The 14,493-nt window shown below is 40.0% G+C and overlaps 1 protein-coding gene across 1 annotated transcript in view; it reads right to left on the bottom strand.

Annotated features, from left to right (window-relative positions):
• The window catches only part of LOC133651713 (transmembrane protein 8B-like), a 182,256-nt gene that overhangs the window by 141,990 nt on the left and 25,773 nt on the right, over window positions 1-14,493 (bottom strand). The window lies entirely within an intron of this gene.

The following is a 14,493-nucleotide window of genomic DNA, read 5'->3' as shown; positions in this document are numbered from 1 at the left end:
CGTTCAGCTCCAGGTTGTTGAGGCTGCACTAGGACGCCAGCCGGTCCTCCTCTCTCCTGTAGGCGGACTCATCGCCATCTGAGATGAGCCCGATGAGGGTAGTGTCATCCGCAAACTTGAGCAGTTTTACGGACTGGTGACTGGAGGTGCAGCAATTTGTATACAGGGAGAAGAGCCAGGGGGACAGTACACAGCCCTGAGGAGTACCAGTGTTTGTAATTCGACTGTCCGAGACAATCTTCCCCAGCCGCAGGTGCTGTCTTCGGTCTGTCAGGAAGTCATTGATCCAACTGCAGAGGGAGTCAGGCACGCTGAGCTGGTAGAGCTTGTCTCGTAGCAGTCCAGGGAGGATGGTGTTGAAGGCAGAGCTGAAGTCCACAAACAGGATCCTAGCGTAGGTTCCTGGGGAGTCCAGATGCTCCAGGATGAAGTGGAGGGCCAGGTTCACTGCATCATCCACAGACCTGTTGGCTCTGTAGGCGAACTGCAGTGGGTCCAGGAGGGGAGCGGTGATGTCCTTGAGGTGGGGCAGGACCAAGCGCTCAAAGGACTTCATGACCACAGACGTCAGCGCAACCGGCCTGTAGTCATTAAGTCCTGTGATCCGTGCTTTCTTGGGGACAGGGACAATGGTGGAGGTCTTAAAGCAGGACGGCACGCAGCATAGCTACAGAGAGGTGTTTAAAATGTCAGTGAAGACAGGAGCCAGCTGATCCGCACAATGTCTGACAGTGGAGGGGGGGATACCATCCGGCCCGGGGGCCTTCCGCGTATTCAGCTTCAAGCACTACCGGCGTACATCCTCTTGTCGGATGGAGAGGGCCTTTACAGTCCTATGATGTTCTTGGAGTCCTGTGATGTCCTTGGAGTCCTTTGAGTCCTTTAACTCCTTTAATGAAGTGCTGGCATTAGTGGGGATGGTGATGGTGGGGGGAGCAGGGCTTTGATGAGCTGAAGGCCGTTCATGATGACAGTAATGTGTGTTGAGGCCCTGAGCGAGAGTCCGGTCATTCAGGGCCTGGGGGGTTTTGGGCTTATAGTTCGTAAGGGCCCTTAACCGTCTCCAAACGGCCACAAAATCATTGGAGCGGAACTGTTCCTGTAGACGGTTAGAGTACACAGATTTAGCTTTCTCCACTTCCATGTTGAAGTGGTACTTTGCTTCTCTGTAGGTACTCCGGTCCCCGCTTCTCCACGCAGCCTCCTTCTTCTTGCGCAGCTGTCGGAGCTTGGGTGTGAACCAGTGCTTGTCGTTGTTATAACAAGCCCTGGTGTGCATTGGAATGATGCGCGCCTCATTGAACTGTATGTATGAGGTCACAGTGTCCGTATACTCGTCCAGATTGTCCGTGGCCGCTCCAATTCCCTCCCAGTCTGTCGTCTCCCAACATGCACGCAGCTCGTCCACAGCCTCGGCAGTGAAACACTTAATGGTCCTCATAACATGTTTAGCCAGTTCCAGTCTGTGTCTGTATGAAGGGATTAAGTGCACCATCACGTGATCTGATAGTCTAAGAGCAGCGTGCGGGACCTCATGAAAAGCCTTGCTTATTGTAGTGTAGCAGTGATCCAAAGTGTTCTCCTCTCTGGTCGGGCATTTAATAAACTGCCTATACTTTGGTAATTCCTGGCTCAAATTTCCCTTGTTAAAGTCACCAAGCACGATAACAAGAGAGTCCGGAAAAGACGCGTGCGTAATCCCCGTCCACGAAGACGGACAAGGGCGCCCGCTCGCTTCCCTCTTCGGTGCGGTCTCCCTCTTTTGATCACAGAATGGACCAAATCTGCAACTGACGCTAAGATGACTGGTAACAAGTCCATAGGGATGATGGATCTGATGTTCAGTAGCTCTTCGCGGGTGTAAGAGCACCCGGACACACAATTTACGCACAAAAACAAACAAAACAGAGCGCACGAAAGCACCGAGGCAGCCTTCATCGGCGCCATGATGATGACGTATAGTATATTTTTACGTGTGTTTGTGGTCATTGTCCTGTTGGAACACCCAACTGCGCCCAAGACCCAACCTCCAAGCTGATGATTTTTGGTTGTCCTGAAGAATTTGGAGGTAATCCTCCTTTTTCATTGTCCCATTGACTCTCTGTAAAGCACCAGTTCCATTGGCAGCAAAACAGGCCCAGAGCATAATATTAAAGGCCTCACCTTTTCTCCTTCAAACATATTGCTGGGTATTGTGGCCAAACAACTAAATTGTGGACAAAGATAAGACCTTCTGGAGGAAAGTTCTGTGGTCAGATGAAACAAAAATTGACCGTCAAACATGGTGGTGGTAGTAGTAAATGGGACAATGAAAAGAGAGTAAATGGGACAATGAAAAAGGAGGATTACCTCCAAATTCTTCAGGACAACCTAAAATCATCAGCCCGAAGGTTGGCTTTTGGGCGCAGTTTGAGTGTTCTAAGAATTTGAGATGTATTAAGTTTGAATGATGAAATTGGAATGGTGTAAATCTTATCGCTAAAATGATGGTTTTAGAATGGCCTTTCGTTGGGGTTGATGAGTTTTGTGGGGTGCTGAAGAAAATCTGAAGTCCAAGTTTACCAACAAATTTAGCTGAACTGCACCAATTTTGTCAGGTGGAGTGGTCAAAAATTCAACCAGAAGCTTGCCAGAAGCTTGTGGATGGCTACCAAAAGCGCCTTATTGCAGTGAAACTTGCCAAGGGACATGTAAGCAAATATTAACATTGCTGTATGTATACTTTTGACCCAGCAGATTTGCTCACATTTTCAGTAGACCAATAATAAATTCTTAAAAGAACCAAACTTCCATTATATTCTTTACAAGTGTATGTCAACTTTTGATCGCGACTGTACACACAAAATAGATACATTTAACTAAATAGTCGATGAGGAAATCTCACTGTGACTTTAGCTCTAGAACAGGGGTGTCAAACTCATTTTAGCTGAGGGGCCGCATGGAGGAAAATATGTGCACACACGGGGCGGACTATTAAAATCATGGCATTAAAACTAAAAAATAAAGACAACTTCAGATTGTTTTCTTTGTCTCACGTTGGCCAAAAATAAAACAAACACATTCTAAAAATATTACAATTGAAATATAGAAAAAAACATACCGGCAGCGGTAAAGTTTAGATCCATGAAGGAAAGAAGAAAGTGAATGAATGTTTATAACTGAATAAATTTACATATGCATAAAAATGTGTTTTCTTTTGTATTATTTTTTAATGAATTAAGTAACGTTTATGACAACCTTTTTCCAAAACACAATATAGAATGTGAGATATAACAGCATAATGTACACATGTATCATTTGTTTTCAAAACGCTTACAAAAAAATGGGACCCCAAAAATGTACTGTGGGACCCCATTTTTATGACTTGATGGGGTCCCTGGGACCCCATTTTGAAAATTCCTAGCTCCAACACTGATGGAGTATTGGTGCGTGCAAAACAGCAGCAGGCGGCTGTGGCCTGCGGGCCGGTTCTTATACTAGTCAAATATCATCCCTGGGGCCATAGATAATTCATTCGCGGGCCGGATCTGGCCCGCGGGCCTTGACTTTGACACATCAGAATCAGAATCAGAATCAGAATCAGAATCGTTTTTATTGCCTATGTTTGAGAACGGGTTCACAAACTAGGAATTTTTCTTGGTGCAATCGTGCAACATAAAACACATATAACACAGAGTAGGTAATAAAATGAGCTGTAACTGAACTATCAGATCTTGTTATTATAGGCTCTAGATTGCTTCGGTTTGTTTGATTTTGTCATTACTGCCACAAGTGGTGGAAAAGTGTATTACAGCTGAGCACCGCTGCGGAACAAGTACTTCTTGGCAGCCCTCTGGGTGTCGCTCACGACCCAACAATGGTTCAAAAACACCGCTTAAGAGCACAACTGTAACTTCCTGGCACCAAACCTGCAGAAAATAGTTCTGTTACACTTTTTGAAGAATTTCCTACAAAGTCCTTTCATTTTAAGAGAATATTGTTCAATTTTAAAACTGTGTTTACATTAATTGAGTGTTTTCCATGTGTGTGTTCCTTTCCTTTTTACCTTAATAGATGAGGGGATTGTAATCTGAGGAAGGTTAAATTTGAAATGAAAATGTTTACATTTCATACAGTACAGGCCAAAAGTTTGGACACACCTTCTCATTCTATGTGTTTTCTTTATTTTCAGGACTATTTACATTGTAGATTGTCACTGAAGGCATCAAAACTATGAATGAACATGTGGAGTTATGTATTTAACAAAAAAAGGTGCAATAACTGAAAACATGTTTTATATTCTAGTTTCTCCAAAATAGCCACCCTTTGCTCGGATTACTTTTTCGCACAATCTTGGCATTCTTTGGATGAGCTTCAAGAGGTAGTCACCTGAAATGGCATTCACTTCACAGGTGTGCGTGAAGCTCATTGAGAGAATGCCAAGAGTGTGCAAAGCAGTAATCAGAGCAAAGGGTGGCTATTTTGAAAAAAAATTGAATATAAATAAATATATATATATATATATATATTTCACCTTTTTTTGTTAAGTACATAACTCCACATGTGTTCATTCATAGTTTGGATGCCTTCAGTGACAATCTACAATGTAAATAGTCATGAAAATAAAGAAAACGCATTGAATGAGAAGTTGTGTCCAAACCTTTGGCCTGTACTGTACAGTTTTCTCCTGGTCATTATTTTCAATAGATCTAATTTTTAATGTGACTCGATATTATGGTGCACTTTTCAGTCATAATCACTCAAACGTCAGTCATCCAAGCTAGCAAACATCCAATCTGTCAATGGCAGAAGAAGCTGTTTGGCACGGGCAGAGAAGATTTGGCAAATCTTTAATGGGCGCAACCCACATACTCATGTGCTGCTCTTCCCACAAATGCACGCTTCTAACAAATGTGTCGTGTAAAAGGCATTGCCAAGAAGTATTGTTACAGCGAAGACGTAATCAACCAAACGTAACTGAGTTCTTGTGCTTTTATGTCTGCGAGCGGCGCTGGATGCATTATTCCTTCTCAGCTCGCATCACAGCGTCGGTGGAAAATTGCCTCAGAAGGCAGAATTGGGACGAGGCTCCATGTTTCTCATCCTTGCCGTGTATCAGTCCCGACCAATTGCACGTCTGAAGCAATTTCTGATGACAGCTGTGATTTTTTCCGCGTTCCGCCATGGAATATTCGGGACGGGCCCAAGCAAACAAGGAGGCGACCGCTGCAGCAGGTAAATTGCTTGAAATGGAAATCAGCTGGCGTTGATGTGACCACGTAGACGGACGCGATGAGATGAAGAAAAACTCTTCAGACACGGTTCTGCCTCTTTAGGCTCTGCAGCACAAGGCGGAATACTAATCTCAATGAAAACATCAGTCTGGCCAAGGTTTTCTTCTTTTTGTGACAAGGGAAAGGCAAAGGACTACAATGGAATCTTGGAAGTCAAATTTTTTCTAAACCAAAAAAAAACTCTCTAAATTAGCCTTAATCAAGCTTTGAAAGCAAGCGTTCTTAACCTTTTTGACCTCGAAGCCCAACTTTTCCACTACAGAGGGCCCTGGGGCCCACTCAAATATTAACACTGATTTAATAATATTACATAATATGTTCTGGATGAAAAATCACTTCATGTACTGCTCGCTAGTGTTACCATATCGGAGTTATTGTGTAGAAATATGGGGAAACAACTATAAATGTGCGCTTCATTCACTAACGGTGTTACAAAAAAGATCAATTAGAATAATACATAATGTTGGATATAGAGAACAGACAAAGCTTTTATTTATTGAATCACAAATACTGAAATCCAACAATTTGGTGCATTTGCAAACAGCTAAAATCATGCACAAAGCAAACTATAACCTGCTAGCCATGAATGTACAATAATTATTCACAACAATAGAGGAAAAATATCACTTTAGAGAAAAATCTCATTTAAAACATTTGTATGCTCGTACAACACTTAAAATCTTTTGCATATCTGTATGTGGAATTAAATTACGGAAAGATATCAAACACAGCACCAATATGATTCAGTTTAAGAAACTGTTCAAACTACAAGTGTTCACAAAGTACACAAAAGAACAATTATAATGAATATCTTGCACCCTTTTTTTTTTTAGATAAACATTATTTATGTTTTTAATATTTACTTACTATGGTATACTGTTTATGTATTATTTATTTGTTCGCTGTTCTGTTACAGAGAACAAGAAAATGGGATAAAATTGCTATGGTATGAAAAGGGGTAGGATTAAATAAGCTCTGCTTCTTCCTACTCCTTTTTGGATGTGCTGTAATGAAACAACTGGAATTCACATTGTATCGTATGCATGTTCCAAATAAACTGAAACTGAACTGAACTCTTGATTTTATTCATATTCAATTTACAACCATATGAAAGCATGTGTTAATCACAAATAGTATTATTTATTTAACACATAAACCTTAGGCTTAGGTCAGACTGATTAGAAAAAGTAAGTACCAGCCAAATATGTTGCTTAAGAAAGGACTCATAAATAACTGACAAAAAATAAAATGTACATACAATCATGTTGTGATTCAAAAATAAATTAAAAACAATAATGAGTATTATTCTTAAATAAAGTGTCAGTAAGGTGCAAATGAAAATACAGTGTCACCCTTTCAGTCATAATTTTTGCGCTTAAAGAGGGACTGCATTTTTGGGGGAATTTTGCCTATTGTTCACAATCATAATGAAAGACATGACGGTAGATTTTGTTTTTTAAATGTCCATCCATCCATCCATTTCCTACCACTTGTCCCTTTCGAGGTCGTGGGGGGTCGCTGGAGCCATCTCAGCTGCATTCGAGCGGAAGGCGGGGTACACCCTGGACTAGTCGCCACCTCATCGCAGGTATTATAAATATTAAATAAACGTAAATAAAAGTCTGCTTACAGCTGAGCCAATGGGAGCTCCATTATTCCGCCCATAAATCTGATAAATAACCATTCAAAAAGTGCACTCAATTTACATTTCGTGACTTGAATGTTAAACAAGTATTAGTTATATTGTTATTATATGCGCTAACACAAACTAACTATTTATAGCAGTGCCGTGATCACTTCCTGTGTGCCAATGTTTACATCATGGAGTTGTCTGCTGTTTCTTCGCTTCCCTGCTCCCAATAAGTTTATTGTAGATCATAAATCATACATCTCACCTGGACAGAAGACGTCTGAGTAGGTATTCCGACAAGTTGGTGCTCTTTGACCTAGGACTGGCGAGGACGACACGAAAAGCGCTTCCACTGTTAACAATGGATTTGTGCATTTCTGCTCGTCTGACATTATCACAATATTTATTTACCATTGTTTCCTTCTGTTCACTACTTTTGTTTTACCTCTCTTTTTGGAATGGAGCTGTTCTGTGCCCTCCATGTTGTGATGTACCAAAGTATAGCTGACATCAAAGACATGCTCGGTAAGGAATAATCAAACTCGAATTCCGGATGATGTGTTTTTGTGCAATACAATCCAAATGCTGATTGGACTAAATTGATTTATTGATTATGGTAGTTGTTTATCAATAGCCAACATTTATTTAATCTGATCATCATTCGGATTAGAATGTTCCTGTGTCGATGGACCCTGAAAAAAAGTATCTGATTATGACGTGCATTTTCATGCATCACACCTTAAATCCGAATACTTTACTTTGACATAAACGGAGAGGTGTGTCATTATTTGTGCTATGGCACCATCTTTTGGACGAGTTACTGAAGAAGCATTCGACTTCCACTGTTAACATGACTTTGTGCATTTCTGCTTGTCCGACATTATCACGATATGTATTTATAATTGTTTCCTTCTGTTCACTACTTTTGTTTTACCTCTCTTTTTGAAATGGAGCTGTTCTGTGCCCTCCATGGTGTCGTATACTTAAGTATAGCTGACATCAAAGTAAGGCTGGGCGATATGGCCTTTTTTTAATATCTCGATATATTTAGGCCATGTCACGATACACAATATATATCTCGATATTTTGCCTTAGCCTTGAATGAACACTTGATGCATATAATCACACCAGTATGATGATTCTATGTGTCTACATTAAAACATTCTTGTTCATACTGCATTAATATATGCTCATTCTTTTAACTTTCATGCAGAGAGGGAAATCACAACTAAGTCAATTTACCAAAACTGTATTTATTAAACATTTATTAAGCAGTGGCACAAACATTCATGTCATTTCAAAACAGAAAGTGCAAGATTGTCAGAGACATTTTAAAACAAGCGATAAGTGCACTTTTGTGAATGATGTCACCAAGATGACATGTCAAAACAACACTAAATTAAAGTATACTTTTTGTACAGAACGCCACTACAATAGTTTAAAACAAATAAAGTGCACTTTTGTGCATGATGTCACACAAGATATTTCAATAACTGTCAAATAAAAATGAGCTGCATAATAGGTTCCTGCGGACATTATCTCCTTCTGTTGTTGACTTTTTTTTTTCATACGGTGTTGATCTGGAAATAGTTGCTTCGGCATTTTGTTGGTGTGGCACTGGCCGGAGATGTTGACATGCAGAGTTTCAAGCACTCCTCATTCTCTAGCGGGTGACTATTCAAATGATGCTACATTAGCAGTGCTGCTACTTTTTGTAGCAACGCTTTTGCCGCATAAATGGTGAACATATTCCCGCTTGAAACCAAAACACCGCCGGACGATGGATCCTGTGCTGTTTTTCTTGGGAATTAATTCTTCCTCCATTTGTTACCAGATTTGCACCTTCATTCTCTCGTATTACCACCCGCACCTCACTGTTAGCATCACAGCTAACATTACCATGTCGCTACATCTCTGCTCCGCGGGAGCGTGTGATGTTGCACACGTGACGTGTGTAAGAAGGTGCGCTTGGTTTACGTCTCTGTGAGAAGGAGAGACAAGAAAGAGTGGGAAACGCATGCAGTGTAATGCCCGCAGCTAAAAGCAACTGCGTGGGAATGTATACTCCAATATCACGATATAGTCATTTTCTATATCGCACAGAGACAAACCCGCGATATATCGAGTATATCGATATATCACCCAGTCCTACATCAAAGACATGTGCGGTAATGATTATCCATCCATCCATTTTCTACCGCTTATTCCCTTCGGGGTCGCGGGGGGCGCTGGAGCCTATCTCAGCTACAATCGGGCGGAAGGTGGGGTACACCCTGGACAAGTCGCCACCTCATCACAGGGCCAACACAGATAGACAGACAACATTCACACTCACATTCACACACTCTAACCCAAATTTCAGAAGATGTGTTTCCGTGCAATACAATCCGAATGCTGATTGGACTAAATTGATTTATTAATTATAGTAGTTGTTTGTTTAGCAATAGCCAGGTGTACACGGACAAAATGTATTTAATCTGATCATAATTTGGATTAGAATGTTCCTGAGTTCATGGACCCTGAAAAAAAAAGATCTGATTATGACGTGCATTTTCATGCATCACACCTTAAATCAGAATACCTTACTTTGACATGCGCAGAACCTAATGTAAACGGAGAGGTGTGTCATTATTTGTGCTATGGCGCCATCTTTTGGACGAGTTTGCTCACTGCAGGTGCTGAAGAAGCATTCGACTTCCACTGTTGACGTGGCTTTGTGCATTTCTGCTTGTCCGACATTATCCCAATATTTATTTATCATTGTTCTCTTCTGTTCATTACTTTTGTTTTACCTCTCTTTTTGAAATGGAGCTGTTCTGTTCCCTCCATGTTGTGATACACCAAAGTATAGCCGACATCAAAGACATGCGCGGTAAGGATTATTCCAACCCAAATTTCGGAAGGTGTGTTTTCGTGCAATACAATATGAATACTGATTGGACTAAATTGATTTATTGATTATAGTAGTTGTCTGTTTATCAATAGCCACGTGTACATGGACAACATTTTTTTAATCTGATCATCATTCGGATTAGAATGTCACTGTGTGCATGGAACCTAAAAAAATGATCTGATTATGACCTACATTTTCATGCAGCACACCTTAAATCCGAATACTTTACTTTGACATGTGCAGAACCTAACATAAACGGAAAGGTGTGCCATTATTTGTGCTATGGCGCCATCTTTTGGACGAGTTTGCCCACTTCAGGTTCTGAAGAAGCATTCAACTTCCACTGTTAACATGGCTCCGTACATTTCTGCTTGTCCGACATTTATTTATATTTTTTTCTTTCTGTTTACTACTTTTGTTTTACCTCTCTTTTTTAAATGTAGCTGTTCTGTATAGCTGACATCAAAGACATACGCGGTAAGGATTATTCTAACCCGATTTTTGGATGATGTGTTTTCGTGAATACAATCCGAATGACTTTCGGCATAAACCACCCGTCTCGATCCGAATGAAATTTTTATTCAGGTTAGGTTTTTAATCTAAATAAGTGTCCATGTGCTAATAGCTAATATTTGGTAATACACTGCAAGCGACAGTTTGTCTCTCTGGAGGTGGTGTTTGAGTCATAAGGTCAGCCGGTGCACAAACAAAGCATCGCACGTAATAGACTGTCGCGGGTGATGAGAAATAATAACCACGTTAGATTGCCCCGCCCCCTGGCCATGTTTTACGCGCACCAGCGCTTGATCAATGTGATTAAAGCGACGACAGCTAATCATAAAAGCAGTCATGCGTGGAACTATTTTAGGAGAGACGTGGCTGTGATTGGGAGGAGTGTAGCAGCAACACATGACACTTCCCCACAATATACACACACCATAATGAGCTTCTGATATCCCAAATGAATGATCATCAACCCAAATCTGCCATCTGTGCTGCTGTGACAACATCTTATTGGGTTATTTATGAAAATGTGTCTTTGGTGTCATGGTGGCTACCTGCTGCCGTGTTTTGTAGCTATCATTAGTAAGGTCACGTGTTGGGCTGTTTATAGTCATATTACAGCAGATGAGCTTTCACATTCATATTAGTAACCACCAGCTGTGATTGAGTCATGTTAAGGGAATATTTCCCTCCTTTTGAGCAAAATGGTTCCGATCAAAGGAGATGAACACATTAATGCTTTCTGTCTCTGCAAACGCACACACGTTGTATCACATTTAGGTTCAAGAGGAAGACGTACCGGTTGACTTTCAGTTTCGTTCTCCAACAAGGCGGTGCAGCCGAAAAGGACAAAAGCATGTGTGGAAAGCGACCATATTAGAGATTTAACTGCACTTTTTGAGGAATTTTGCCTATCATTTACAATGCTGATGAGTAATAATGGGCTAGTACTCGGTGGCTAGCAGTGCAGCTAATGGGAGAAATCCATTCTACCTCTAAATCTAAAAAATATTTCATATTCATGTTCCGTAACCTGTATAACCAAACTATAGCGACATCGTTTTTGTAAGAGCCAACACTGAGGAACTCATTTTCCAGCGTAGTAACACATCATCTTGATTGTATGTAAATGACATTTGTCAGTTATTTATGAGTCCTTTCTTAAACAATATATTTGGCTGGTGCTTATTTTTTCTAATCAGTCTAAATTAAGCCCAATGTTTATGTGTTAAATAAATAATACTATTTGTGATTAACACATGCTTTCATATGGTTGTAAATTGAGTTCAGTTCAGTTTCAGTTTATTTGGAACATGCATACAATACAATGTCATGCATCACATAAGTCCAGTTGTTTCATTACAGCACATCCGAAAAGGAGTAGGAAGAAGCTGAGTTTATTTAATCCAATTTACAAGTCAATGGAAAAATTTGAGTAATTAAATATGTGTACGCTTTATTATCTGATTAGTCGACAATTCGTTAACATAATCGTTGACCAATCGACTATCAACATAATCATTAGTTGCAGCCCTATTATATACCTGTCTGTTACTACATTATATAAATACTTGCATGTATATAAGATGTTGATGATGTGTTTTGAATAGGGTTGTACGTTATACCGGTACTAGTATAGTATCGCGGTATAATGAATAAAAAACGGTACTATACTAAAAAGTACCGGTTCCTCATAATTTTTCTTTTTTTTTTTGTTTAACGGGCATGACGGCACGTCGTGACATTGCTGGTTTTTCGAGCAGAGGAGCATGTTCGGTAGCGCACACACACAGAGTACTTACAAGCAGACACAGTGTGTAGACAGAAAAGGGAGAATGGACGCATGTTGGCTTAAAAACTAAAGATAAAGATGAAGTTATAACACTGAAACGCCCTCAGGAAGAGGTGCTTTAAAACATGGCTAGCTAGCTAGCAGCTAACATGCATCCGCAGTCAGCAGTGTCTTAGCTACTTCTAAATCACTAATCCTGGCCTCCATGGCGATAAATAAAGTAAGTTTCTTACAAGTAGCATTATCACTGCAGAATGAGGAATAGCTAAACATGCTTCACTACACACCCTAGGAGGATACAATAGCTCACTGGCGTCACCGCTAACAAAAGATAGCGGTCCTGAATGTAAACAAATGCCATGGGTGGATCTACACCTGACTGTAATGATATCAAGCACAAGAGTGTATCTAGTTGATACTTCTATAATTACATCTATATTTTTTTATCGTCACAAAATCTTTTTTACTTTTTTTAAAATTCATATAATGTTTATAAACTCAGAAAATATGTCCCTGGACACATGAGGACTTTGTATACTACCAATGTATGATCCTGTAATTACTTGGTATCGGATCGATACCTAAATTTGTGGTATCATCCAAAACTAATGTAAAGCATCCAAACAACAGAAGAATAAGTGATTATTACATTTTAACAGAAGTGTAGATAGAACATGTTGAAACAGAAATAAGCAGATATTAACAGTAAATGAACAAGTGGATTAATAATACATTTTTACAGTTTGTCCTTCATAATGTTGACAAAATAATTGAATGATAAATGACGCGATATGTCACTGCATACGTCAGCAGACTAATTAGGAGCCTTTGTTTGTTTACTTACTACTAAAAGACAAGTTGTCTAGTATGTTCACTATTTTATTTAAGGATTAAATTGTTCTTGGATTGCAATAAGTAACATATGTTTAATGTACCCTAAGATTTTTTGTTAAAATAAAGCCAATAATGTCATTTTTTGTGGTCCCCTTTATTTAGAAAAGTATCAAAATACATTTTGGTACCGGTACCACAATATTGGTATCAGGACAACCCTAGTTTTGCAGTTGTTTAAAAAGGCTTTGAAGGCTACAATGGTAACTCCAATTAGCCACATCTTTTAAATCATTTTCAAAATCTTTAAAAAAAAAAAAAAGACATGCATGTGATTGTGACCAATAGTGAAAATTCCAAAATAGTGCAGTTCCCCTTTAAGACTGCTCGGTCCTCTCTCCAGTGCTGGTACTGCTATTTTTTGCACCGACTCTTGTATAGAATAAATTGCTAATCTTCAATTCTCGTCACCTGGGTGAATTCTTCCCTCCTAAAGGGAGGGTCCCAATAGCCACTTACAGAGTTATATTTGTGCCTTTATTTTGAGGTCGCAAAGGCAGAATTTGAGCACGGAAAAAATATTTGGCAACCGCATACATGCTGTTTTGAGAATACAACTAAACTTAAGTGAAACATAAAATAAAACAGCCAATCAAAGTGTATATTTGGCACAAACAGAACGCTGTGTCAAAACTTGTGCGAGCACAGAAGAAAAAAAGCTGAATCTGCAGAGTGAAGAGGTTAAGAGAGAGAGTAAGACAGGACGTAGGAGAGCACAGCAGCCTGCCTGCGCAGAAAGCAGTAGGACCATAGGGCGCACCGGATTATAAGGCGCACTGCCAATGAGCGGCTCTATTCAGGTCTATTTTCATACAAAAGGCGCATTAAAGGGGTCATATTATTATTATGTTTTCTAAATGTAAAAGACTTCCTTGTGGTACACATAACATGTAATGGTGGTCCTTTGGTCAAAATGTTGCATAGATGATGTTTTACACATCATCTTCAAGCAGCTTTTTAACAGTCGCTTTAGGATGCGCCGTTTTGTGGGCTGTCTTATTTACGTGGTTCACCTTCAATGGCGTCTTCTCCCCGTCATCTTTGTTGTAGCGGTGTAGCGTGCAAGGACGGGATTGGAAGAAGTGTCAAAAGATGGAGCTAAATGCTTTAATGACATTCAGACTTTACTTCAATAAATAACAGAGCAGCATCTCCTCATCCGTGGCTCACTAGTGCAATAACAACGCCAGAAATGTGTCCCGTGAAAAACCGTCTGACCGGAACTCTCTAATAACTAAAGTTCCTTGGGTGAATAATGTAAACTCACTACACCGGTATGTTTTAGCATTTTCATGGTGAGTTTACTGACAGGTATAAGTAAGAACTTTACACTACTTTATATTAGAAATGGCAACAGCGAAGGATGAATGTCCCATAACAAGAAGATAGAGAAAAAGAAGAAGCTTATCGACTACGGCACGGACTACAATGGCGGACGCGCGCAATTTTTCAGGACTTATGCAGATCCCAAATACAGACCAGCAGGTACGAAAAGTTTGTTTTAGCATAA

Source organism: Entelurus aequoreus, linkage group LG06 (assembly GCF_033978785.1).
Source record: "Entelurus aequoreus isolate RoL-2023_Sb linkage group LG06, RoL_Eaeq_v1.1, whole genome shotgun sequence".
Classification (NCBI taxonomy): Eukaryota; Metazoa; Chordata; class Actinopteri; order Syngnathiformes; family Syngnathidae; genus Entelurus; species Entelurus aequoreus.
This window is presented reverse-complemented; position numbering and strand designations above follow the sequence as displayed.